Below are 26940 nucleotides of genomic sequence, written 5' to 3' on the forward strand. Positions count from 1 at the left end.
GCCTGAAAGCAGAAGCGTAGAGCAGCTTTATTTTTTTAATTTTATTTTTTTAATAAATTTTTATTAATGTTAATGGGATGACATTAATAATTCAGGGTACATATATTCAAAGAAAAACATGTCTAGGTTATCTTGTCATTAAATTATGTTGCATACCCCTCGCCCAGAGTCAGATTGTCCTCCGTCACCCTCTATCTAGTTTTCTCTGTGCCCCTCCCCCTCCCCCTAAATCTCTCCCTCCCTCCCTCCTGCGTCCTCCCTCCCCCCACCCCTGGTAACCACCACACTCTTGTCCATGTCTCTTAGTCTCGTTTTTATGTTCCACCAATGTATGGAATCATGTAGTTCTTGTTTTTTTCTGATTTACTTATTTCACTCTGTATAATGTTATCAAGATCCCACCATTTTGCTATAAATGATCTAATGTCATCATTTCTTATGGCTGAGTAGTATTCCATAGTGTATATGTGCCACATCTTCTTTATCCAATCCTCTATTGAAGGGCTTTTTGGTTGTTTCCATGTCTTGGCCACTGTGAACAATGCTGCTATGAACATGAGGCTACATGTGTCTTTACGTATCAATGATTCTGAGGTTTTGGGGTATATACCCAGTAGAGGGATTGCTGGGTCATAAGGTAGTTCTATTTGCAGTTTTTTGAGGAACCACCATACTTTCCTCCATAGTGGTTGTACTACTTTACATTCCCACCAACAGTATATGAGGGTTCCTTTTTCTCCACATCCTCTCCAACATTTGTTATTACCCGACTTGTTGATAATAGCTAATCTAACAGGGGTGAGGTGGTATCTCATTGTAGTTTTGATTTGCATTTCTCTAATAACTAATGAAGCTGAGCATCTTTTCATATATCTGTTGGCCATTTGTATTTCTTCCTGGGAGAAGTGTCTGTTCATGTCCTCTTCCCATTTTTTTATTGGATTGTTTGTTTGTTTGTTGTTGAGTTTTATGAGTTCTTTGTAAATTTTGGATATTAGGCCCTTATCTGAGCTGTCGTTTGAAAATATCAGTTCCCATTTAGTTGGCTGTCTGTTTATTTTGATATCAGTTTCTCTTGCTGAGCAAAAACTTTTAATTCTGATGTAGTCCCATTCATTTATCTTTGCCTTCACTTCTCTTGCCATTGGAGTCAAGTTCATAAAATGTTCTTTAAAACCCAGATCCATGAGTTTAGTACCTATGTCTTCTTCTATGTACTTTATTGTTTCAGATCTTATATTTAGGTCTTTGATCCATTTTGAATTAATTTTAGTACACGGGGACAGGCTGTAGTCGAGTTTCATTCTTTTGCATGTGGCTTTCCAGTTTTCCCAACACCATTTGTTGAAGAGGCTTTCTTTTCTCCATTGTGTGTTGTTGGCCCCTTTATCAAAGATTATTTGACCATATATATGTGGTTTTATTTCTGGGCTTTCTATTCTGTTCCATTGGTCTGAGTGTCTATTTTTCTGCCAATACCATGCAGTTTTGATTATTATGGCCCTATAATATAGTTTAAAGTCAGGTATTGTAATGCCCCCAGCTTCATTCTTTTTCCTTAGGATTGCTTTGGCTATTCGGGGTTTTTTATAGTTCCATATAAATCTGATGATTTTTTGTTCCATTTCTTTAAAAAATCTCATAGGAATTTTGATGGGAATTGCATTAAATTTATATATTACTTTGGGTAATATGGCCATTTTAATTATATTTATTCTTCCTATCCAAGAACAAAGAATATTTTTCCATCTCATTGTGTCTTTTTCTATTTCTCTTAGCAATGCCTTGTAGTTTTCTTTATATAGGTCCTTTACATTCTTTGTTATGTTTATTCCTAGGTATTTTATTTTTTTTGTTGCAAACGTGAAGGGGATTATTTTTTTGAGTTCGTTTTCTAATATTTCATTGTTGGCATATAGAAAGGCTATGGACTTCTGTATGTTAATTTTGTATCCTGCGACCTTACTGTATTGGTTTATTGTTTCTAGTAATCTTTTTGTGGAGTCCTTTGGGTTTTCGATGTATAGGATCATATCATCAGCAAAAAGTGATACCTTTACTTCTTCTTTTCCGATATGGATGCCTTTTATTTCTTTGTCTTGTCTGATTGCTCTGGCCAGCACTTCTAGCACCACGTTAAATAAGAGTGGAGAGAGTGGACACCCCTGTCGTGTTCCTGATTTAAGGTGGAAAGTCCTCAGTTTTATGCCATTTAATATGATGTTGGCTGATGGTTTATCATCTATGGCCTTTATTATGTTGAGATATTTTCCTTCTATACCCATTTTGTTGAGAGTCTTAAACATAAAATTGTGTTGTATTTTATCGAAAGCCTTTTCTGCATCTATTGATAAGATCATGTGGTTTTTGTTCTTTGTTTTGTTGATATGATGTATTACGTTAACTGTTTTACGTATGTTGAACCATCCTTGAGATTCTGGGATGAATCCCACTTGATCATGATGTATTATTTTTTTAATATGTTGTTGTATTCGATTTGCCAGTATTTTGTTTAGTATTTTAGCATCTGTATTCATTAGAGATATTGGTCTGTAGTTTTCTTTTTTTGTGCCATCCTTGCCAGGTTTTGGTATGAGGGTTATGTTGGCCTCATAAAATGTGTTTGGAAGTATTGCTTCTTCTTCAATTTTTTGGAAGACTTTGAGTAGAATAGGAACCAAGTCTTCTTTGAATGTTTGATAGAATTCACTAGTATAACCATCTGGACCTGGACTTTTATTTTTGGGGAGGTTTTTAATAGTTTTTTCTATTTCCTCCTTGCTGATTGGTCTGTTTAGGCTTTCTGCTTCTTCATGACTCAGTTTAGGAAGGTTGTATTGTTCTAGGAATTTATCCATTTCTTCTAGATTGTTGTATTTGGAGGCATATAGTTTTTCATAGTATTCTACAATAATTCTTTGTATATCTATGATGTCTGTGGTGATCTCTCCTCTTTCATTTTGGATTTTATTTATTTGAGTCCTGTGTCTTTTTTCCTTGGTGAGTCTTGCCAAGGGTTTGTCGATTTTGTTGATCTTTTCAAAGAACCAGCTCCTTGTTTTATTGATTTTTTCTATAGTTTTTCTGTTCTCTATTTCATTTATTTCTGCTCTGATTTTTATTATCTCCTTTCTTCGGCTGGTTTTGGGTTGTCTTTGTTCTTCTTTTTCTAGTTCCTTAAGGTGTGAAGTTAAGTGGTTTACTTCGGCTCTCTCTTGTTTGTTCATATAGGCCTGAAGTGATATGAACTTTCCTCTTATTACTGCTTTTGAGCAGCTTTATTTTTATAGTGAAAAAACAAGAACAAAAAAAGATGTCCTTCACCAGGTGAATGTTTAAAATAATATGGTATATTTATACCATGGAAGAGTACTCAGCAATAAAAAAGGATGAACTGTTGATGTGTGAATAAGCTGGATGAATTTATAAAGAATTATGAGTGAAAAAAGCCCAATACCAAAGTGTCCTACACTGTATGATTTCATTCATAAAACAAAATTGACTGGAAAAATGACGTCATGGACAACACAGTTGCCAGGTATTGAAAGGGGTGGGGGTGGGAGGAAATTTGTTACAGCTATGAAAAGGTAATGTAAGTGATGTTGGAGGTGATGGAAATATTCTCCGTCCAGACTACCAACACCCTGGTTATGATACTGTAATAGGATTTTGCAAGATGTTATCATTGCAGGAGAAAAGGTAAAGGGTTCATGGAACTTCTCTAAATTATTTCTTATAACTACACATGAATCTAAACTAATTTCCAAATAAAACCTTTGATGTAAACATCAAATAGTAATTATAATTATTCTGTTAGGTGTATATTGGTTTTATCAACATCTGAAAAAAGTCCTAGAAGTTATCTTTATTAGACTTCAAGAAATACAAATATAGAAAATATAGACATAAAATAACGTTTACATTTGTTTTTCTCCTTATATTACCAGTGTAGGGGCAGAATGTTGTTTTTACAGTGAGATTTTAGTCACTAGCCAAACCTAGTATCATTTAACATGGACATAGGCCAAAAGTAAATCCTGTTTAATTGTAATGTATAAGTTGTTCTTTGCTGAAGAGTTCAATTATCAGCAAACATACCTACTAATCAGAAAAAGAAACATGACCATTTTGTAGCATCAACCTACAATTAGCTCACAAACATTTTCCTCTCAGTAAGAAAATGTTTTCAAAATATCAATATACTTATACTTTTACTAAAATGTACTCATTTATTCAATTAGTAAAATGTATTCTGAATGTGTAGTGCTTACCTCGCATAGACAAAAAAACAGTCTCTGTATTTACAGCCCTTTAGTTTAGAGACAAAAAACAAACAAACCTGCCAGTGATTCTAGAAATATATCATCTTTGCCAAGTTATGACACATTAAACATTATACTTCCATATTATGTAATGAATAAATTTCATTTTAGCAAATCCTGAAAATAATATGCTATGATATCTGGATTTAAATGTCCTCTTTAAAATAAAAAGACAGCCCACATTTTAATACTTTATATCAAATTAAGCCACTCTAGATTAGAATTTCTATGCTTATATACTTATCTATTTTATAATTTCTAAAAGCAATGTTATTGTACCAAAGAAACATCTCTATGAATACTTGAAAAACAATATAGTATTTAGTGCCTTCAAAATCATCATTTTGTCTTTTCCTAATGTATATGCCAAAGAAAATTAAAGCAAGCAAGTGAACCTCTCAGTGGGAACAATGATTTGGGCAGGGATCACAATTTGGGTCAGATAAGTTACACACCATTGAAGACCATAAGACAATGGTGATGTTATATTTTAGCATTGCTGAAACATTGTTCTTTGCTTTTTATTGGAGCCTAGAAAAAATATGTAATTATTAAGTATTATGATGCTTTTAAAAAAAGAGATTGTTTCATAGGATGAAAAGTTGGGCTGCCAAATTTATCCATGGTCTTTTTGCTTTTTTCTCCATAAAGCAAAAGTAATTGTTTTCTACTTATTCTTTGCCTATTCTATGAAACTTATTTTGAAGGGAGTCATACAAAATCCTGGCATAACAATAAGAGGTGCTCTGTAGACTAGGTTTTATTTAATTAATTATATAAAGCTAATTTAAAATAATACTATGTTCACAGTAATGAGACACCTAGCTTAACTGAAGGCCACTAGAGTGATTTTAACACACCCATCCACCTTGGGTGGCTGAGAAGAGTAGATGTCCCTTCCAAACCAGCCTTCATCAGTATTGACTATCCTGGGAGATGTATTCAATATCATTATAGTTTCCATTTCTCTTTCATTGGTTACAATAGTATCAAATGTTCAAATGAGAAGTTCATTTAATATATAGTATATATTATATATATTTATTATATTCATACATTAAGTTTATATATATATAAATTCTATATATAGATATGTAGATGTAGAAGATCAGAGAAAATATTATAATACCAAACTGTGTCTTTCTTTTCTTAAGATAGCAATATAACTAGGGGTATTTTTGAGTCATCATCATTACATTATTAGCTGTACTTTCCAGGAACAATAGAGCAGAGCATTAAGGTTATTGAACAGTATAGATCTAAAGTATTTAATAGTAAAATCAAATCTTTCTTCAGAATGAAAGAAGTATATCAATCATTTGCTCTGCCAAATACTACTGGATCCTCTTCCACGTTCCCTGTAATTTCTTGTCAGTGTGACAACATAGTCAACACCAAGTTCACACATCCTTGAATTTTTCTGTCTCAAATACTAACATCTAATAGACAACTTGAATTTACATACTACTGATTCCACAGGGTTATTGATCTATGATAGGCATTAACTCATTGATCAACATACAGTGATAAGTAGAGCTATAATTACACAGCTAAGTGGTCCCCTTCCATCGAAAAGACCAGGGTCGCAGTGCCACCGGACTAGCATGCTGGGATAATAAATGTGAAGTTTAAAAGGAACCCATGGCATGGCAAGTAAATTAAGCAAATACAAAATTAAATAAATTTTGTTTGTTTTACTGCAGACTACCTCAGAACTTTTATTACATTAATGAGCACTGTAGGTGGGGCACATTTTAGGAAATGCCTATTCTTCCAAGGGATTCGTGGAGAGAAAAGTTATCTGTGTAAAGAAATATAAGTAATTTTTCCCCCCAACGGACATAAACAGACTTGCCTGGCTAAGTCATCTGGCCCAGGTACTTAAGAATAATGCATTTAAAAGAATCATCTGCTTCCCATTTTTCATTTGTTGTGATATTTGATCCAAACTATTTCATGTCTTTCCATTTAACTTCTTGAATAAAAAAAAATCCCAGCTAAAAGCAGGGCCAGTGCCGGGGAGAGCTGCAGACGGCCAGTGCCAGGCCAGTGGGCTCTATTTTTGAAGCAGCCTTTTATTTCTGCATCTCTGATACCCACGGCATAGCTTTCAAAAACACTTCTCTTGTGACTAGGCTTCTTTTATCTTTCCCATTTTATTAAAAGGAGTTAAATGGAAGGTATTCTGAAACTCCAATTTAGCTTTTATTTTTTCAATAAAAATGACAGTAGAAAAACAGCGTAACCACAGGAGAGGCAAGGCGACCTGGCACAGAGGGGGTGGATGCCCGCTGGGCTGGGACTACAAAGTGTTTGGATAACACACTCCCCAGGCTTTTAAAATACCTTGGTGAGCCACTGTAAGAAGAGGGCAAATAATAGTCTTCATCTTTGAATTCACAGGGCTCTCTCTACTGTCATGAAATTTTTATTTAAAGAAATCTAAAAAAGGAGACCATTTGAATATGGTTTTTGAATACCCTAATGCACTTGTTTTGATTTGATGTGCCTTTGTGCCATATCTTAGAAAATGTAAATTTCACATCTTCATTTTAAGTCATATTGTTAATCCCCAAGACCTTCCTAACTAATCTTAATGCTCATTCAACAGTGCATCCTTAAGTATTATTTACTAAATTTATACAGTGATGTCCTAAATTGTGAACATAAACAGTCTCAATAAATAATCTTCTAAAATACCACATTTTAGAAAAGACTGATGTTTGACAAGTGCCATAATCCTTGAATAATTTTAGAACAATACCTCAATCTCATTTCCTTAAGGTATATATAGATAGTAGATATTTAGGACATGATTCTTTGCTTATTTTATTTTTTGCCAAGACCATGCAGGACTGAGGGTGATATTGCTCACTAATTTATTTTAAGGATGGTGAGTGTATGCTGATAAAACTAATAATTGAAGTATGGTTTAGAAGGTTTCATATGGAGTATAATATAACAATACAATGTACTGAATCAAATATAACAAAGTTTGCAAATATCATCAGTCTCATTTTGAAAAACACAAAATGAGAAAGGAATATAATGTTGACAAATGGAGATGTGGAGGTACCTGGTAGAGTTGAGATGAATTTAGGGTCGAAGTCTTCCTCATAGCAGCCTTTGGAGAGGCATATGGTCAAACAACCCCAACCCTTGGGTTTGTTTTAAGAAGTAAATTCCCAGACATTCAGAGCAGATCTGAATGTTCTGTTCTACTTGCCCTGACCTTGCTTCTGGATGGAGATAATCCTAACTAAATCAAAGCTGAATGACCCTTTGTTTTCAGTGGTTTCCTCGTGTATCCAAGCCCCTTTCATTTGGATAAGCAAAATTAAAATATTAGTGAGAAAGACATTCTTCAAGAAACATGCAAGCTTTCAGGTTTTCTGTGGCTCTGAGTATTTAATTCCCAATAAGAAATGAGTGCTACAAATAGAAACTTTTTGCCAAATGTCAGCAAAAGAAGTCAAACTTTACTTTTTTTGATCAGAGAATGTACAACATGAATTGTAACAAAGTAATTCAAAAGCACCAACATGTTGATTTTAAAAGTTTGAAATCTAGTGTTTAGATTGATGAAGTGATTTCTCCAAATGCCAATAGGAAAAGAAAAGTTAAAAAAATTATTTTAGACTCTTTTAAAGGAATAGGATTTGCCATGCAGTGTAGAAATTAAGATGCTGGACCCAAGCTAGACCGCCCAGAGTTTGACTTCCAATTCCCAGCTGTGTAACTTGGAGCAATTTTTTAACTTCTCTGTGCCTCAATTTTCTCATCTGAAAAAGGGTATGATAATTATAACCACATAGAGTTATTCTGTATTTTAAAAGAGTTAATATTTATAAACTACTGTAAAAAACATCTGAAATGCAGTAAGTGTCCGTAATTGTTATCTATTATAAAAATATGACAGGAAGGATGAGGCATCGATTCCCCTGGTTGTCCACCTGGTTTTTAGATGAATACATTAGCACACTGCTCCCTCAGTCCACTCCTAGTCATGGCAGCTCTTGAGACAGAAATGTTTGTCTAGCCTTCATGTTAGCAGCAGGTAGAAATTCATTCAAAATAAAATTAACTGGAAGGATATAAGAGAAAGAAGTGGGGAAAGAAAGAAAACTCTATGATGTTCATGTCTGAGTCTTTAGGGCATTTTCTACATAGCTTGCACTGGCATGTTTTTTTCTGACTGTCCCGTGGTGTCCCTTTGATCAGATAGCAGATTACCCAACAGATTTCACTTGCTACATGTTTGTGTAATTTGTGAATCTATAATTTATTTTGACTGAAGTATTTTTAGTGGAGAGAAAATAGTTAAAATTTGGCTTTATATTTACAATAAGTTATTCCCACATTTAAAATATAGTTATCCAGACAGTTTAAACTTACAAATAATTACATCAAATCACAGAAAATCAGGCCCTGGCCAGTTGGCTCAGTGGTAGAGTGTTGGCCTGGTGTGTGGAAGTCCCAGGTACAATTCCCGGCCAGGGCACACAAGAGAAGCGCTCATCTGCTTCTCCACCCTTCCCCCTCTCCTTTCTATCTCTCTTCCCCTCCTGCAGCCAAGGCTACATGGGAGCAAAGTTGGCCCAGGTGCTGAGGATGGCTCCATGGCTTCCACCTCAGGCACTAGAATAGCTCCTGTTGCAGCAGAACAATGCCCCAGATGGGCCAAGCATCACCCTCTGGTGGACATTTCCAGGTGATCCCTGTCGAGCACATGTGGGAGTCTGCTGCCCCCCACTTTTCACTTCAGGGGAAAAAAATCCACAGAACATCAAAACATCAAAACTCAGTCATTAAAAAACCTGTAAATTGTTGACATATTTTTGCTAACTCTTTAATGTTAAAAAATAAATAAAACAAAACAGACTTACCAGGTGGATTACTTAACTTCCATTAAAGAAACAGAATTAACTCTTATATGCCTTCCTCTAATAACAAAGAAGGCCATCTGCTATATTCAAAAAGTTCCTGGAACTGTGACTCTTATTTGTTTTCTATATTATAGCTTCCATTTGGTAATATTGACTAATTAATACTTTGATTGCATTTTGTGCATTTTGACTTTATAGAATGAAAGCTTCTTCAGAGATGTGATAACACCAGAAATAGTATGCCAAAGGACATTTGATTCTATCACCTGGAGATAACTCATTACTTAGGCAGGAACAGATGCTATTAAGGATGGAATATGTGACACAGAACCTTCATGACTATATTAAAGACATTTAAATTTTAACATATCTTACTGCCCACTGCCTGAGGAAGTGGAAAAATTGGCTTATTGCCTAGATAATTCAGAGTAACCTTTCCCTTTGCTAGAATGGTCAGAAAAATTGCCTCACTTTTTTTCCTTCAAGTTATAAAGCTTTTTTTGGTGAAATGTGAGGAACACTGTTTTCACTAGTTGAAGATATTCAGGAACTCCTATGCCCTATCTAAATTCAACAACACTATTACTAAAAAGTGTTCTTTCTGTTATGTTGCAGCACTAAAACTGAAGCCTAGTTATTAAACAGGTTAAGTTTTTAATTTTGAGTATGAAAATAATGTATAATTAATGGGGAAAATCCAAACAATACAGGCACATATAATGTAGAGGCATTCTCATTCAGATACCCCTTACCCTACTGTTCTCCATAAAACTAATCACAGTTAACTCTGTTAGGTTTGCTCTTCTAGAATTTTGGCAGTCTGCATTCATATACAATATATCTACATGGGTGCACATTATAAATAATATATACATGCAAATGACTAGAGTTATTCTTCTACTTTTGGCTTTTTATGGTAACACTACATTTTGAAGATCTTTGCATGCTAACAACAATGAAGTCTACATAATATTTCAGAGCATTAGAAAGTGTCCAATTCATTTATGATGAATTTCATGGTAGGAATTTTAAGATAGAAGGTGAGTTGCCATAACTGAATGCCAATTTAACCCAAGGGGGGCTTTTTTAGTACTGCTTTAATTACAGAGCATGAGATAATATAGTTCTTTCTCTCTACAGAGCCAATTCTGGCAGCACAAAGCATTACCAAGCCACTGGAATGCCACTGAAATTCTTGATAACTTTGCTATGGATGTCATATGGACAAATTATTGAGTAAATCAAGTTAAAATTCATAGTAGCAGTTTCTTTGTATTTGATGTATAAGCGTGATTTCTTTTTTCAGGAAATAATAACTGGGACATTTTTAATATGAATCTTTACATAGATCTTACCTGGTAGGAAAATAGTCTAGTTGCTCATATGTTACATAAAAAAGAAAACAAATACACTTCTCGCTAACATTTTGTTCATGAATTTGTTCTACACATTTTACAAAGGCTTTATACTCATCTGTAGCTTATCTCATATCTCTAATTAATTAATGTTCTTTCCCTGATAAAGAGCAAGTATAACAAGGTGTTAAATATCTTAACAAAAATCATACTGAGACGCTGAGTTGTCTTCAAACCTATTTTCTCTCATTAATGTAAAATGGGACAAATTACCTTCTTTTGATACCATGATACCATGTAAATGTCCTCAAAATAAATTAAAGAAATATCTCCTTTAAAAAGATATATTGTGAGAGATTCCAAGATGGCAGCAGAGTAGGCAGACATACAAACTGGATTACAAATTAATTTAAGAACAATCATCATGAAAAATCAACTTTGAACTAAAAGAACAGGACTTGAAAACCAAGGAGCACAGAAGAATCCACACTGAGACTGGAGGAAGTGCAGGGATATGGTGGGAGTTCCCCTGCTCCAAGGAGCAAGGGGAGACTGAGGGTCCAGAGGAACTCTTATGGTGGGGAGACAGACCCTGGGAGCTGGGAGTCCTCAGTGCCAGGACCGGAGCCCCAGCCTAGAGACCCAGAAACTGGAGGAGACAACCTGACAGCATTGAGTGGGGAGAAGAGCAGGATTTCTGTCTGCAGAAAATGGCTTGCATAGAAGTGGTTGCAGACTTAAAGGGCCAGCACAGAAAACCTCACTCATGGCCACTTGCCTGGGCTTCCAGGGGTAAAGAGGGATAAAAGGACTGGTCTTGTGTGAGGAGAATAGGGAATCAGGGCACAGGGACACAAACAGTGATGGGGAGAAGACTACCCGTGGTGAGTCATTCTCCAATACTGAGGTGGCCATATGCAAGGGAAGAGGCACTCTCTCTGTCCAGTATGAGCCTAGCATAAGGCCATTTGACCCACCTCCAGGAAGGTCTCCAGCTACAATCAGCACAAAAGGCCATTCTAAAAGGAGGAAGTAAAGAAAAAGGATAGTGACTCAGGTTTTCAGGGAGCTACACCTCCCCCTTCTGATATGGAGAATGTGCCCTGCCCCTGGAGAGTACCAGGAAGACCATACCATCTTGTTCTCAGAGGTCACACCCACCACATTTCTGTGGACTTACCATACAGAAGAAAAAAAAAAAGGCCTGAATTGAGTTTTAACTAGGGCCAAATAGCAAGATATACCCATAATCCCACCCCACCCACTCCCTGTCCTGATCACAGAAGTTCCTTGCTGGGCTAAGCAAACAAACAGCAGGGAAATTATGACTTTTATGTGACTCACCTTGTTAAGAAAAATTAAAATTCAAGCAACCAGCAGAGGCTGAGAATTAAGCCATGGAGGAGGGGCCACATTCCCTGCATCAACCTCAGCTGCTCTAAAACAGGAAGCTTGCAATTGGCACACAGAAATAATGTGAAGACAGAGAAATGCAACCCAAATGAATCATCAAGAGAAATCCCCAGAAAAAGAACTGAATAAGATGGAGAAACCAAATTAGAGGATGCAGAGTTTAAAAATAATGATTGTTAGGATGCTTAAGGATCTTAGAGCTACAATGAATGGGCATAATGAACACCTAAATAATTAGGAAGTATCAAAAAGGACATTGAAATCATAAAAAAATTCAATCAGATATGACAATAACATTATCAGAAATGAAGACTACACTAGAAGGAATCAACAGCAGGCTGGATGAAGCAGAGGATCAAATCAGCAACTTAGAGGACAAGATAGATGAAAACAAAAAAAACAAAGCAGCAAAAAGAAAAGAAGACCAAAAAGAGTGAGGAAAATCTAAGAGAGTTCTGTGACAATATGAAGAGAAATAACATCCACATCATAGGGGTTCCTGAAGGAGAAGAGAAAGAACAAGGGATAGAGAACCTGTTTAAAGAAATCATAGCTGAAAAATTTCCTAAATTGATGAAGGAAAAAGTCACACAAATTTAAGGAAGCACAGAGAGTCCCATTAAAAAGGAACCCAAGAAAGAAACAAAAAAATGCAAAAGAAAAGCAATCTATCACCTACAATGGAGCCCCATAAGGATGGCATCTGACTTTTCCACAGAAATACTAGAGGCCAGAAGTGAATGGGGAGAAATATTCAAAGTAATGCAAAACAAGAGCCTACAACCAAGACTTCTTTAACCAGCAAAGCTATCATTTAAAATTGAAGGAGAAATAAAAAGCTTCCCAGACCAAAAAAAAAAAAAAAAAAATCCTCAACAAACTTATTACACCCAAAATAATGCTGCAAGAAAAGTTAAGGGGCCTGTTGTAAACAGAACAAAGGGAAAAAAGAGAAAAAATCTAGAAAAAGAGGAATGTAGATTTAAAAAATAAAATGGCAATAAACAACTACATATCAATAATGACCTTAAATGTCAATGAATTAAGTGCTCCAAACAAAATATATAGGGTAGCTCCATGGATTAAAAAAAAAAGGACACATACATATGCTGCCTACAAGAGACCTACTTCAGAACAAAAGATACGCATACACTGAAAATGAAGAAATAGAGAAAAATATTTTATGAAAATAAAAATAAAAAGAATATCTGGGGTAGCAATACTTATATCTTACAAAATAGACTTTAAAACAAAGGCTATGGTAAGGGATAAAGAAGGTCACTACATAATGATAAAGGGAGCAATATAACAGGAAGACATCACCATTATAAATATCTATGTGCCTAATATAGGAAGACCTAATTATATAAAGCAGATTTTGATGGACATAAAGGGTGAGATCAATAGTAATACTACAATAGTAGGGGATTTTAGTATCCCACTAACATCAATGGATAGATCATCAAAAAAGAAAAACCAACAAAGAAACAGCAGCCTTAAAAGACACACTAGATCAACTGGATTTAATAAATATTTTCAGAATCTTTCACCCTACAGCAGCAGAATATACATTCTTTTCAAGTGCTCATGGTGTATTCTCTAGGATAGACCACATGTTAGGACACAATACGAGTCTCAATAAATTTAAGAAGATTGAAATCATATCAAGCATCTTCTCTGACCACAATACCATGAAACTAGAAATCAACTATAATAGAAAAACTGAAAACATAATGGGTCCTTGTGGATAATGTTAAAATAGCTGATTTCTATAGAGATTTCTTTAATTCAGTCAGAGTACAGGTAAAATCCCATTATAATAGACTCAAATACTTGGAGGCTAAATAGCATGTTATTAAATAACAAATGGGTTAAGAATGAGATCAAGGGAGAAAAAAAATTTCCTTGAAACAACAACTCAAAATTTATGGGACACAGCAAAAGCAGTCCTGAGAGAGAAGTTCATAGCATTACAAGCATACCTTAAGAACCAAGAAAAAGCTCAAATAAACAACTTGACCTTGCATCTAAAAGAACTAGAAAAAGAACAGCAAGTAAAGCCCAGGGTTAGTAGAAGGAAGGAAATAATAAAGATCAGAGCAGAAATAAATGACATAGAGGCTAAAAAAAAAACAATAGAGAAGATCAATGAAACCAAGAGCTGATTATGTGAAAAGGTAAACAATATTGATGAACTTTTAATTAGACTTACCAAGAAAAAAAGAGAGAGGACTCAAATAAATAAAATTAGAAATGAAAGTGCAGATGTAAAATAACAACTGACACAGCAGAAATACAAAAGATTGTAAGAAAATACTATGAAGAACTATATGCCAAAAAAATAGACAACCTAAGTGAAATGGACAAATTCCTTGAAACATATAATCTTTCAAAAATCAATCTGGAAGAATTAGAAAACCTAAACAGATCGATTTCAACAAATGATATTGAAACAGTTATCAAAAAATTCCCAACAAACACAAGTCCTAGGCCAAATGACTTCACAGGCGAATTCTAGCAAATATTCAAAGAAGAACTAACTTCTATTTTTCTCAAGCTATTTCAAATTATTCAAGAGGACTAAAGACTGCCAAGTTCCTTTTATAAGGCGAGCATAATCTTCATTTCAAAACCAGATAAAGACACTATAAAGAAAAAACTATAGGCCAATATTCCTGTTTAACTTAGATGCTAAAATTCTCTATAAAATATTAGAAAACCGAGTCCAGCAATACATGAAAAAAAAATCATACATTATGATCAACTGGGATTTAGTTTGGGAAGGGAAGGCTGGGACAATATTCACAAATCAATCAATGTGATTTATCACATAAACAAAAGGAAGGAGAAAAATCACATGGTAATATCAATAGATGTAGCAAAAGAAATGATAAAAATCCAGCACCCATTTAGGATCAAAACTCTCAGCAAAGTGGGAATGTAGGGAATAAACCACAACATGATAAAGACCATCTATGACAAACCCACAGTCAACATCATTATCAATGGGCAAAAATTAAAAACAATTTCCTTAAGATTAGGAATAAAGCAAGGGTGCCCCCTTTCAACACTCTTATTAAACATAGTTCTGGAAGTCCTAGCCACAGCAATCAGACAAAAAGAGACATAAAAAACATCCAAATTAGAAAAGAAGTAAAACTATCATTAATTGCTGACCACAAGATATTGTACATAGGAAACCCAAAAGTCTCAGTTAAAAAACTACTGGATCTGATAAATAAATTCAGCAAGGTAACAGGATTTAAAATTAATAATCAGAAATCAGTGGCATTTTTATGCATCAGCAATGAACTGTCTGAAAGAGAAATTAAGGAAACAATCCCCTTCACCATTGAAACAACAACAACAACAAAATAAAGTAACTAAGAGTACATTTAACCAAGTAAGTTAAAGACTTGTACTCAGAAAATTGTAAAACATTGATAAAAGAAATCAAGGAAGATACAAACAAGTGGAAGCATATACCATGTTTATGGATAGGAAGAATAAACATCATTAAAATGTCTATATTACCCAAAGCAATCTATAAATTCAATGTATTTCTTATTAAAATACCAATGACATACTTCAAAGATATAGAATAAATATTCCAAAAATTTATATGGAATGAAAAAAGAACACAAATAGCCTCAGCAATCTTGAAAATGAAGAATATAGTGGGAGGTATCATACTTCCTGATATCAAGTTATACTACAAAGCCATTGTAATCAAAACAGCTTGGTATGGCATAAGAACAGGCACACAGATCAATGGAACAGAACAGAGAACCCAGAAATAAACCCACACCTTTATGGACAATTGGTATTCAACAATGGAGGTAAGAGCATACAATGAAGTAAAGACAGTCTCTTTAATAAATGGTGTTGAGAAAATTGGACAGGTATATATATATAAAATGAAACTAGACCAGCAACTTACACCATTTACAAAGAGAAACTCAAAATAGATAAAAGACTTAAATGTAAGTCATGAAACCATAATAATCTTGGAAGTAAACATAGGCAGTAAGCTTTCCGACATCTCTTGCAGCAATATATTTGCTGAGTTATCTCCACAGGCAAGTGAAATAAACAACAAGATGAACAAATGAGACAATATCAAACTAAAAAGCTTTTACATAGCTAAGGACAATATGAACAAAATAAAAAGACAAACCACACAATGGGAGAACATATTCGACAGTACGTATGGTAAGAGGTAATAACCAAAATTTATAAAGAAGTTCTAAAAGTCAACACCAGGAAGGTAAACAATCCAGTCAAAAAATTGGCAAAAGAAATGAACAGACACTTCTCCAAAGAAGACATACAATATGAAAAAATGTTCAACATCACTAATCATTAGAGAAATGGTCATTAAAACTACAATGAGATACTACCTCACACCTGTTAGAATAGCACTCATTAACAAAACAACACATAATAAGTATCGCGAGGGTGTGGAGAAAAGGGAACCCTCCTGCACTGCTGGTGGGAATGCAGACTGGTGCCACCATTGTGGAAAACAGAATGGAGATTCCTCAAAAAATTAAAAATGGAACTGTCTTTTGACCCAGCTATCCCACTGTTAGAAATATATCCTAAGAATATCAAATCACTGATCGAAAAGAAGAAACACACTCCCATGTTTATGGCAGCATTGTTTACAATAGCCAAGATCTGGAAACAGCCCAAGTATCCGTCAGTGGATGAGTATATTAAAAATCTGTGGTACATGTACATAATGAAATACTATGCAGCTGTGAAAAAGAAGGAAATCTTACTTTTTGCAACAACATGGATGGACCTGGAAACTATTATGCTAAGTAAAATAAGCCAGGCAGAGAAAGGAAAATATTATATGACCTTATTCACTTGAGGAATCTAATGAACAATGTGAACTAAGGAACAGAATAGAAGCAGAGGCGGGATCAAAGGGACCAGAGAGAAAGTGGTCAGAGGGAAAGGGAATGAGAAAATGGGATCAGAGAAGGGAAAGAGATTAGTGAAATTATATATACATAACACAGCATTATGGAGAGCAGGACAGCAAATCCTGGAAGGAAGGGGGGAAGACATTGGGGGGAGGGAGCAAGGGGGGTATCAAGGGGAACAAGGGCATGGGGGGAGATATATTCAGTGGGACACTTAAATCTATATAAACACAATAAATTAAAATCAGTAAAAATTAAAAAAAGGTGTATTGTGAGAATATGGAGCTGTGTTAAATGAGACGTATATCATTGCAAATGCAAAGAAAAATGTTCTTTCAAAGACACAGTGCACAAACAGAGAAAGAAAATGTGAAGACTGGAAGCCATCTTTGGGCAAGAACAGAAGTAGAGACATAAGAACTAGGAACTGCTTTTTGAAACACTAAATTCTTATGAAATTATAAATCCACACTTTACTTTAAAAAGGAAAGAATTCCTCTATACTTGATCAATCAGATGTTTCAATAAAGAGATAGACCAATGATGAGTGAAATTGGTGACTATAAGTGCAGCCTGAAAATTTACTTTCTATGAAGACACAGAGTGATCTAAATTAATTGCCTTAAAGTCCTGTGGACAAGTCATGGAAAAGAGCTAAAATTAGAGAAATATAGATATAGTAAGACCAAACCTTAAAAGGAAACTGAAATCCCTCAATATTCCTTTAGTTATTTTAATCAATAGTGATTAATGCTTTGTTGGCAAAATTCAAGTATTATTAGAACTTCAATGCCATATAATTGAAAAATATTTTTCCTGTTTTTTATATGAGAAAAATGGCTCCTCCATCCATACTTTCCAATTGACATCAAAGAGAAGAAATCTCTCACTAGATCAATAAATTCAACACATATAAAAAGATAAATTCTTTACATTTTTGCCCAGTACAATTGGAAAACCTTGTGAATCAAATATTTTGCTATATTTAGCATAAATATTTTCAGAAATGTTTATATAGTCTAAATCAAAATAACATAAACATTGAGACATATTATTACCCATTTGCATTCATTATTCAATCTTTCATTTATTATTCATTCATCCACATATTTATCCATTTTATTCAACAAATATGCATTATTAGCCTTCTTCAGAAAGGATATTTTCATGGCTTCAGAGTGTTATAAAATTTTTATGTTATTCTTTTTGTTTTAGGTGTGTACTCTCTGCAGGATGGCCATATGTCATGACAGAAAAATATTGCAAACAATGTGCTAAGTTCTATAGTAGGAATACAATTAAGTACAATAGAAGAAAATAATAAAGAGAAGAAATAGTCATTAAGCTTAGCAAAAAAAAAGGGGGAAAGATCACCAAAACATCAGAGCTCCCAAGTCTTAAGAACCCAAGGCATGGTCTTTTGATATTTCCCCCCATCCCCAAAAGCAGTTTGAAGTGTGTGTTTATGTCTTTGTGAATACCAATGTATTCTAATTAAATGCCTTAGTAGTTTGACTAGTTTAGAAAGAAGAATGATTTTGAAAGTAAAGCCGTCTAAAGTTTTCCTTGCAAAAAATGTGTTGCTCCTATTTTGATATGTATTAAAATATACAGTTCAAATGAAAGTTATTTTTTTAATTAGCATTTTCTTGTGAGGATACTGCCATCAAATTTAAGTATCTAAGCTTAAGAATTACGTCTATAAATATCTCTGAGAACTAAATACATTTATGATTTCTGTGAAATCATTCTTTAAACATTTTTTGATTTATGGAATAAGTAGCTGTTTATTTTCTAATCCACAGCTTGCTGTTTATTGCAGTGAATATGAATAATTGCATTGGTCTTTGACATTATGACTCTTAGAGCAAATGCAATGCTAATTCTCAACAATGTGAGTACAGGTCTTTAATAGACTGTTGCCAGGAGTTACCAGAACACAGGGACAAGGAGACTTCTTTCTGGAAACAGCAGACTAAGTGGCCTTGAACTAACTATCTAGCTGAACATCTGGTAAATCTGAAAAATTACAAAGTGTTTATGTGATTTAAAATTTTAAAGAAACAAGATTTGAAAAAGAAGGGAAGTTAAGAGAGATAAACAGTTTTGTCACTATTTTTACAATTTTACATTATTTTGCTTAAAGCAAAAAATGAAAGTCGTGGTAAAATGGTTGAGAAGCTGACCAAATATTTAGCACTCTGAACAATGCTACAATAAGCAAAACTTGGAGTCTAGGGCTTGCCAAAAATAATGCCTAATCACCATCAATGCTGTTGGGATGTACTCTTGAAAACTATATTTTAATAGTATAGGTGAATGGTAAATAGACTACCCTAAACAAGGACAAAAACCAACTTAGATTCATCTCAGTTGCTAATTGCATTAAGAATATATGCCCATAGACCAACTTTCTGAAAAATCAAAAGTTTATTATTTCTAGGACAAGATAAGATCATGCAGAGCCATACACTTTCTCTATAATATTTTATACTTAAAACCAAAACTCATAAAAATATTCTATGCATGTAAGAAAGTAAGACTTGGGCAAAGAACAACAGATAATAGACACAGGTCCACAACTGATCTAAGTAATGAAGTTATCTGGTATATATTTTAAAACAGATATGATTAAAATGTGTAAGAGAATTTGTAAAGAGAAGAAGAAAATGTAAAAATAAACCAAATTGAAACTGCTTAAAGAGAAAAATAGGTATCTCAAAGTAAGAACTTAGTGGATGGAGTTAACTGCACATTAGACATAAGAGAAATGAGAATTGGTAAACTATAAGATGGGTCAGAGAAAATATCCAGACTGGAATGATAATAGATCAAAAGGATGGAGATATGGAGAAGAACAAGAGATATATTGAACACAATGAAAAAAGTCTAGTACACATATAATTGGAGTTCCAGGAGAACAGATGGGTTGAACCAGTGAAAGAATCAAGCAATGAATTCAGGAAGCTTTATAAACCCCAAAAAGATCAACATAACAACATAAAAGCACATTAGTAAAACTGCTAAATATGAAACAAAAAGCAGAGATAAAAAATACTTTCAAGTAAGCAAAAATAGAACTGTCGATAGGGATATTGAATAATAGAAACAAGAAGGTCAGAAAACAATGCAAACCTTCAAGTGGTACACCCAGAAATATATATTTAAGTAAAAGAAGGGAAATTAAAAATATTATACAAACACACACTAAAACTCATTATTTATTACCAGCAAACCTTCACTAAGAACAATAAGAAATGAATACAATCCTAATGAAATCTTAGAGACAAAAGAAGAAATAAAAAGCATAGGAATGTAGCTCAGTAAATAAATATTGACTTCATAAAATAATGATAATAATATTTAGTGAGGTTTAAGTTATATGCAAAATGAAAGATGCAACAATAACAACACATAAATCAAGTAGGGTCCTGGCCGGTTGGCTCAGCGGTAGAGCGTCGGCCTAGCGTGCGGAGGACCCGGGTTCGATTCCCGGCCAGGGCACATAGGAGAAGCGCCCATTTGCTTCTCCACCCCTCCGCCGCGCTTTCCTCTCTGTCTCTCTCTTCCCCTCCCGCAGCCAAGGCTCCATTGGAGCAAAGATGGCCCGGGCGCTGGGGATGGCTCTGTGGCCTCTGCCTCAGGCGCTAGAGTGGCTCTGGTCGCAACATGGCGACGCCCAGGATGGGCAGAGCATCGCCCCCTGGTGGGCAGAGCGTCGCCCCTGGTGGGCGTGCCGGGTGGATCCTGGTCGGGCGCATGCGGGAGTCTGTCTGACTGTCTCTCCCTGTTTCCAGCTTCAGAAAAATGAAAGAAAAAAAAAAAAAAAAAAAAAAAAGAATAAAAAAAAAAAAAAATCAAGTAGGTCTAAATAGAGTTAGTGTATTCTATGATTTGCATATCTACTTATGAGTCATAAAACACGAATTTAAATTAGATAATTTAAAAAGGTTTATTCTAATTCCTAGAAAATTATAATAATAAAATTATTTCTAAAAACAAGCTAATAAAGAAGAAAATCAAAATAATATGAAAGCTTAATCAATTCAGTAATCTTGGACTATGTGTGAAAAGTTTTGGTTTCAGTTTTGGCCACAAGGATCCACAACTTGTCTTTCTCCTCATCTTAGATTTCATTCTCACCCAGTTTTGTTTATTTCTCAGTTATTCCTAAACGTACATTTTGTCTGTTTTCATAGCAATTTAGAGCAACCTGAATTTCTTTGGTGTCTTATATTTAATGACATTTGTTTTTTCTCATTATGCTGGTGTTTGCCATTACATCTGACTGATACTGAATGAATATATTTAATACATTTCTGAAGGTAGTGAACTTGCCAGGAGGTCTGAACTCAGGAGTGAGAAAACTGGTAGAGGAATATCCACTTCGTGGCCAATGTCGAGGGAGAGAGATGGGTTTATGTGTTCTGCCTTAAGATAAGATCATTTATTTCTAAAATAAACATAAATATTAACATTGATACTTACATATTTTAATACTCACCTTTTATATTGAATAGAATCTAAGACTAGACCAAAGATTATAGTCCGTTTTAAAATTTCAGAATCATAGATTCTTTGGTTTGTGTTTAAACAAACTGACTTCCTCTCCCTTCTGGACACACAGAGATATATAATAATTGTCCAACTTCAGTATTCAATTAGTTTTTATTTTCTAAGTACATACCTTGAGTTAAATATATATGGTTACAAAAAATCTAATTTTTATGGTTTTGAAAAAACTTGTTTTCTACATTTTTGAGACAAGCTTGTATTAATAAGTATCCAAAAATTTAGAATTTAATATATATTTCTACTTTTCTCAGAGTATGAGAAAAAGTTATAAGGCTGAAACAAATTAAAAATAAAAGACAAAAAATTATAATAATGTTCTACAGCAACAAATTTAATTTTCATAATGTTCGGTCATTTTTTTTAGCCCACCCTACCACCTGCCTGAGCATAAGTAATCATTGATATGTAAGTATACATAAATTTGTATTTCCTGCAGCTCTGTAACTTGATTTTAATGGTAATAGTTACCACTTTATAGTGCTTGCTATGATTTGGAGCACATCTTTTAACTCAACAATTAGAGGGTATAATTTTTACAGAAATGTCAAATAGAAGTCTTGATATCTTGGGGAATAAAAAATAGTAGTTTTTCATTGAATTATATTTTATAGAAAATTTATATTGTAGACTTATATGTAGATATTTTACAGAGACTTCTATTATATTTTACTACTTTGGGAAAATATCATTTAGAGACATATTATATTCTAAAACTTTACATGAAAAAGTGTTTTAGAAAACAGGCACTTTATTCTGCCATGAACCACTGGAAGGTAGTAGAGCTAACACAACTTTACTAAGCAACCGGAAAATAAAACTCAACTTATTTCTTCTTCTCTCTAATCAAAATTGCAATTCATTTTTAAATATACATTCAGTCATATTTTAAAATTTTATTTTTAAAATGAATAGTGACAAAAAAAGACAAGGAATTCTGTGATTTGTACTGCAAAAGCATACAAATGGTGGTAGAGAAATACTAAATTCTATAACTTTTCTATTGTATTTTCTAGTCTGTTCAATGACTACATTTCCAAAGAAGTATAATTTAGTTTAGTTTTGTTTTTAAACCAACCTAAAATAATGTCAAGTTAAATATGGTAGATGCTTTTTCACAACTCTGTGGTCTTGCATGACTTCTTTACTTTCCATTCCTTAAGTCAATTCCAATCATTTCTCATTATAATAAATCCTCTTGGTGTCTTGCTTAGCCTTTGTCACTTAATTCTTAGTTGTTTTGTTTTATTTTCTTCCTTTAACAGATTATTCTAAATCATTCCCTCTATTTCCATCTCTTGCTTCTACTACAAATCATAATTCTGATCTTGGTCATAATTCATATAATACTAATTACCACAGCCATCTTTTTTAATATCTTTATTTTTTATTTACTTGAAGTTTTGTCACATTTATGAATGTTCAAGGAGCAGTAAATTATTCTGTACCCCTGGTTTTATCAGTGTTCATTATACACCTCTCTTTCACCACAATAGAACTTCTCATTCTTTATTTCATATTTTTTTGCATCCTGGAGTACTTCTCTTTATTAATTTCTCTATTATAAGATAGGGTGCTACTATTGCCAGCCTTACATAAATATACTACATTTGATTATTTTTTATTTTACTGTATCTGAGAATAACTCAGATATAATTATTTTAATGTGTGGCCAATATTATTAACATTCTTGGAAATTTTTAAATTTTAATAGAAGTACAATTTTCTAACCTCCCATTGTTTTTAGCCAATGTCTACTTCTCTCTTTATTCTAAAGGCCTACATTTTAATGATCATTGAGTTATTTTAGGTGAGATAAACCAATGTCTAGGATTTAATATATTGTCTTCTTTTGACTTTTCAATTTAAGTCCAAAGAAAGAAAAGAATGATTTCTTCTAAGAATCCAAAGTGGTCATCTGGAGAAAAAAGTCAAGTCCAAGGAAGTGATAAGTGAGAGAGGAAAAGGCAGTTTCAGAATTTGTAAGGTTTTGGTTCATTCATGCCAGTTTTCAAGTGTGTATTACTGAAGGTACAACACCACTGGGAGAGAGATCCCTTTGAGATCAGTTGTTGTCACTGGGATTCTATTTGGAAGGGATTCTGTTCCTTTGGGGCAAGTCCACCACTGTGCAAACTGATTCTCTTCATAGAGCCTAGATTCTAAATGGTTCATGTCAAAATTAAATAAAATAAAGTATTTTACAAATTGTCTATCTTTCTCAATAGATTGTAACACCTCTTAATTTCTACCCCATTGCTATGTGTGTGAGAGTCTATTTACTTCTTCCTATATTTGCTGTAATGCATTTTTAAATTTATTGTGGCTTTATTAACAATAGCCAAGATAGCAAAATGACCTAATATCCCATCAACAAGTGGAGAAAAGACACACACACACACACACACACACACACACACACGAAATATTATGTAGCCAAGAGAAAGATATACTGCCATTTGCTACAAAATGAATAAACCTTGAGCACATTCTGCTGAGATAAGTCAGACAGAGAAAGACAAATACTGTATACATTTGTATGTGGAATCTAAAAAAATCAGACTTAAAAAAACAGAAAATAAAATGGTGGTTACCAGGTTGGTGGGAATATAAGATTGATGTTTAAGGACACAGATTTGCAACGAGTATTAAATAACCTATAGAGGTCCTTCGATACTTTCTGTATTTCTACTTGGCTGGAATGCTGAATAAAGTGTGGAATCTGACTCCTATGATAGCAACTGCAGTCTGTCTTGTAGAAAATTAAAATCCATGACTTTGGAAATTCTGTCTTCTGCTTTCTTTCTGATGTGTTTCTCTACTTTCATCAGGATCTTAAAATTATCACACAATTTTTTTGGCTCTGTTTTCAGGTTCTTTATATTTTTTATTCCTTTTGGAAGAAGGACATGTTCTTGTTCTCACGTTGATGGCATTTGGATATCTGCAAAAGCTCATTCTAAGAATTCCTCACTTGCCTCTTGAGATATTTTCCAGTCTTGGATCTTAAATGTTCCAAAAGTAACAGAACATAGCTTTCATATATTAGTACTTAACTCATAGTGGGAGATTTCTCCCTACAACATGGCTTGTTTTTGATATCTGCATTTTGCTGACATGGACTGGCAGCAGTAACACAGACATCCACTTGTACTAGGATTAGTTTTTCGTGCTATGATACCAGCTCCTTCTTGTATTTAGGTGGTCCTTCCTCTAGCTCCTTCCAACACAGTTCATTGGGTGGGAGAAGTGTCTGTTCCATTCCTCCGCCCATTTTTTTAATTGGAGTGCTAGTTCGTTTGTTGAGCTATATAAGTTCTTTATAAGTTCTTTTTAGATTTTGGATATTAACCCCTTATTGAAGCTGTTGTTTGCAAATATCTTCTCTCATTCAGTGTATTACCTTTTTGTTTCATTGGTGGTTACTTTGTTGTGTGGAAGGTTTTTAGTTTGATATAGTTCCATTTATGTTTCCCTTTACTTCCATTGAATTTGGGGTAAAATTCATAAAATCTTCTCTAAGACCAAAGTTCATAAGTTTAGTACCTATGTTTTCTTCTATGTGATTTGTTGTTTCAGATTTTACTCTTAGGTCTTTGATCAATTTTGAGTTAATTTTTGTATATGAGAGCAAACAATAGTCTAGATTCATTCTTTTGCATATGGCTTTTGAATTTTTCCAGCACCATTTATTGAAGAGGCTTTTTTTTCTCCATTGTATATTTCTGATTCCCTTGTCAAAAATTATTTGCCATATACATGTTGTTTTATTTCTGAGCTCTCAATTCTTTTCCTTTGGTCTGTGTGTCTGTTTATCTGCAAAAACCTTGCTGTTCTTATTGTCACTTTATGATATGATTTGAAGTCAGGGAGTATGATACCTCCAGCTTTGTTCTTTCTCATCAGTATTTCTTTGGCTATTTGGGGCCTTGAGGCCCAAGGGGAATCACATTTCTTGACTTCAAATCATACCACAAAACTATAATAATGAACACAGCATGGTATCATCGGAAAAACAGACATACAAACCAAATTGACAAACCTCTGGCTAGACTCACTAAGAAAAAAAAGAGAAAAGACTCATATAAACAAGATCAGAAATAAAAGAGAAGTTACCACAGACATCACAGAAATACAAAGGATCATACAACCATACTATGAACAACTATATGCCACCAAATTCCTAGAGAAATGTATAATTTCTTAGAAATATATACATTTTTAGGCTGAATCACAAAGAGCAGGAAAATCTAAAGACTGATCAACAGTGAGAAAATTGAAACAGCCCTCAAAAAATCTCCAAAAAAGTAAAAGTCCAGGACCAGATGTCTTCACTAGAGAATTCTACCAAACATTCAAAGAAGATTTAATACCTATCCTCAAACTCTTCAAAAAATTGAAGAAGAAGCAATATTCTTAATACATTTTATGAGGCCAGTATAACCCTGAACTAAAATCTGGCAAGAATAACACACACACACACACACACACACACACACACACACACACACACACACTAAAGACCAATACCTCTGCTGAATATAGATGCAAAAATCCTAAAGAAAATCCTCGTAAATTGAATACAACACCATATTAAAAAAAAATGCACCACAATCAAGTGGGCTTTATTCCAGAGACACAAGCCTGGTTCAACATATGCAAGTTAATCAATATACCACATTAACAAAATAAAGATTAAAAATCATATGATCTTATCAATAGATGCAGAAAAGGGCATTTGATAAGATGCTGCATCCATTTATAATTCAAATGCATAATAAAAGAGGGATAAGAGTAAAATACATCAATATAGTAAAAGCCATATATGACAAACCCTCAGCTAATATCATATTCAATGGTGAAAAACTGAGAGCTTTTCCTCTAAAATCAGGAACAAGACAAGGATGTGTACTCTCACCACTTTTCCAACATCATACTGAAAGTCTTAGCCAGAGCAATCAAGTGATAGAAAGATATAAAAGGCAATCAAATTGGGAATGAAGAAGTAAAATTGTCACTTTGCACAGATGACAAGATTCTTTATATAGAAAATGCTAAAGACATTTCTATATAAATGTCCGCCAAAAAAACTCTCAGAAACAATAAACAAATACAGTAAAGTTGCAGGATATAAAATCAATGTACAAAAATTCACTGCATTTTTATATACTAACAATAAAATTTTAGAAAAAAGTGAATAAAACAAGTACTTTTTCAGTTGCAACCCAAAAATAAAATACAAATAACAAAGAACATGCAGGACCTATATACTGAAAACTACAAAGCACTATTAAAGGAGATTGAAAAAGACACAGGGAAACGGAACGATACTCCATGTTCACCAGTTAGGAGAATCAACATAATTTAAATGTTCATAGTACTCAAAACAATATACTAATAAAATCCCTGTCAAAATACCAATGACTTTTTTTGTATACTCTTTTAGAATGGTTACTAT

This window comes from Saccopteryx leptura, chromosome 3, assembly GCF_036850995.1.
Source record: "Saccopteryx leptura isolate mSacLep1 chromosome 3, mSacLep1_pri_phased_curated, whole genome shotgun sequence".
In the NCBI taxonomy this organism is placed as follows: domain Eukaryota; kingdom Metazoa; phylum Chordata; class Mammalia; order Chiroptera; family Emballonuridae; genus Saccopteryx; species Saccopteryx leptura.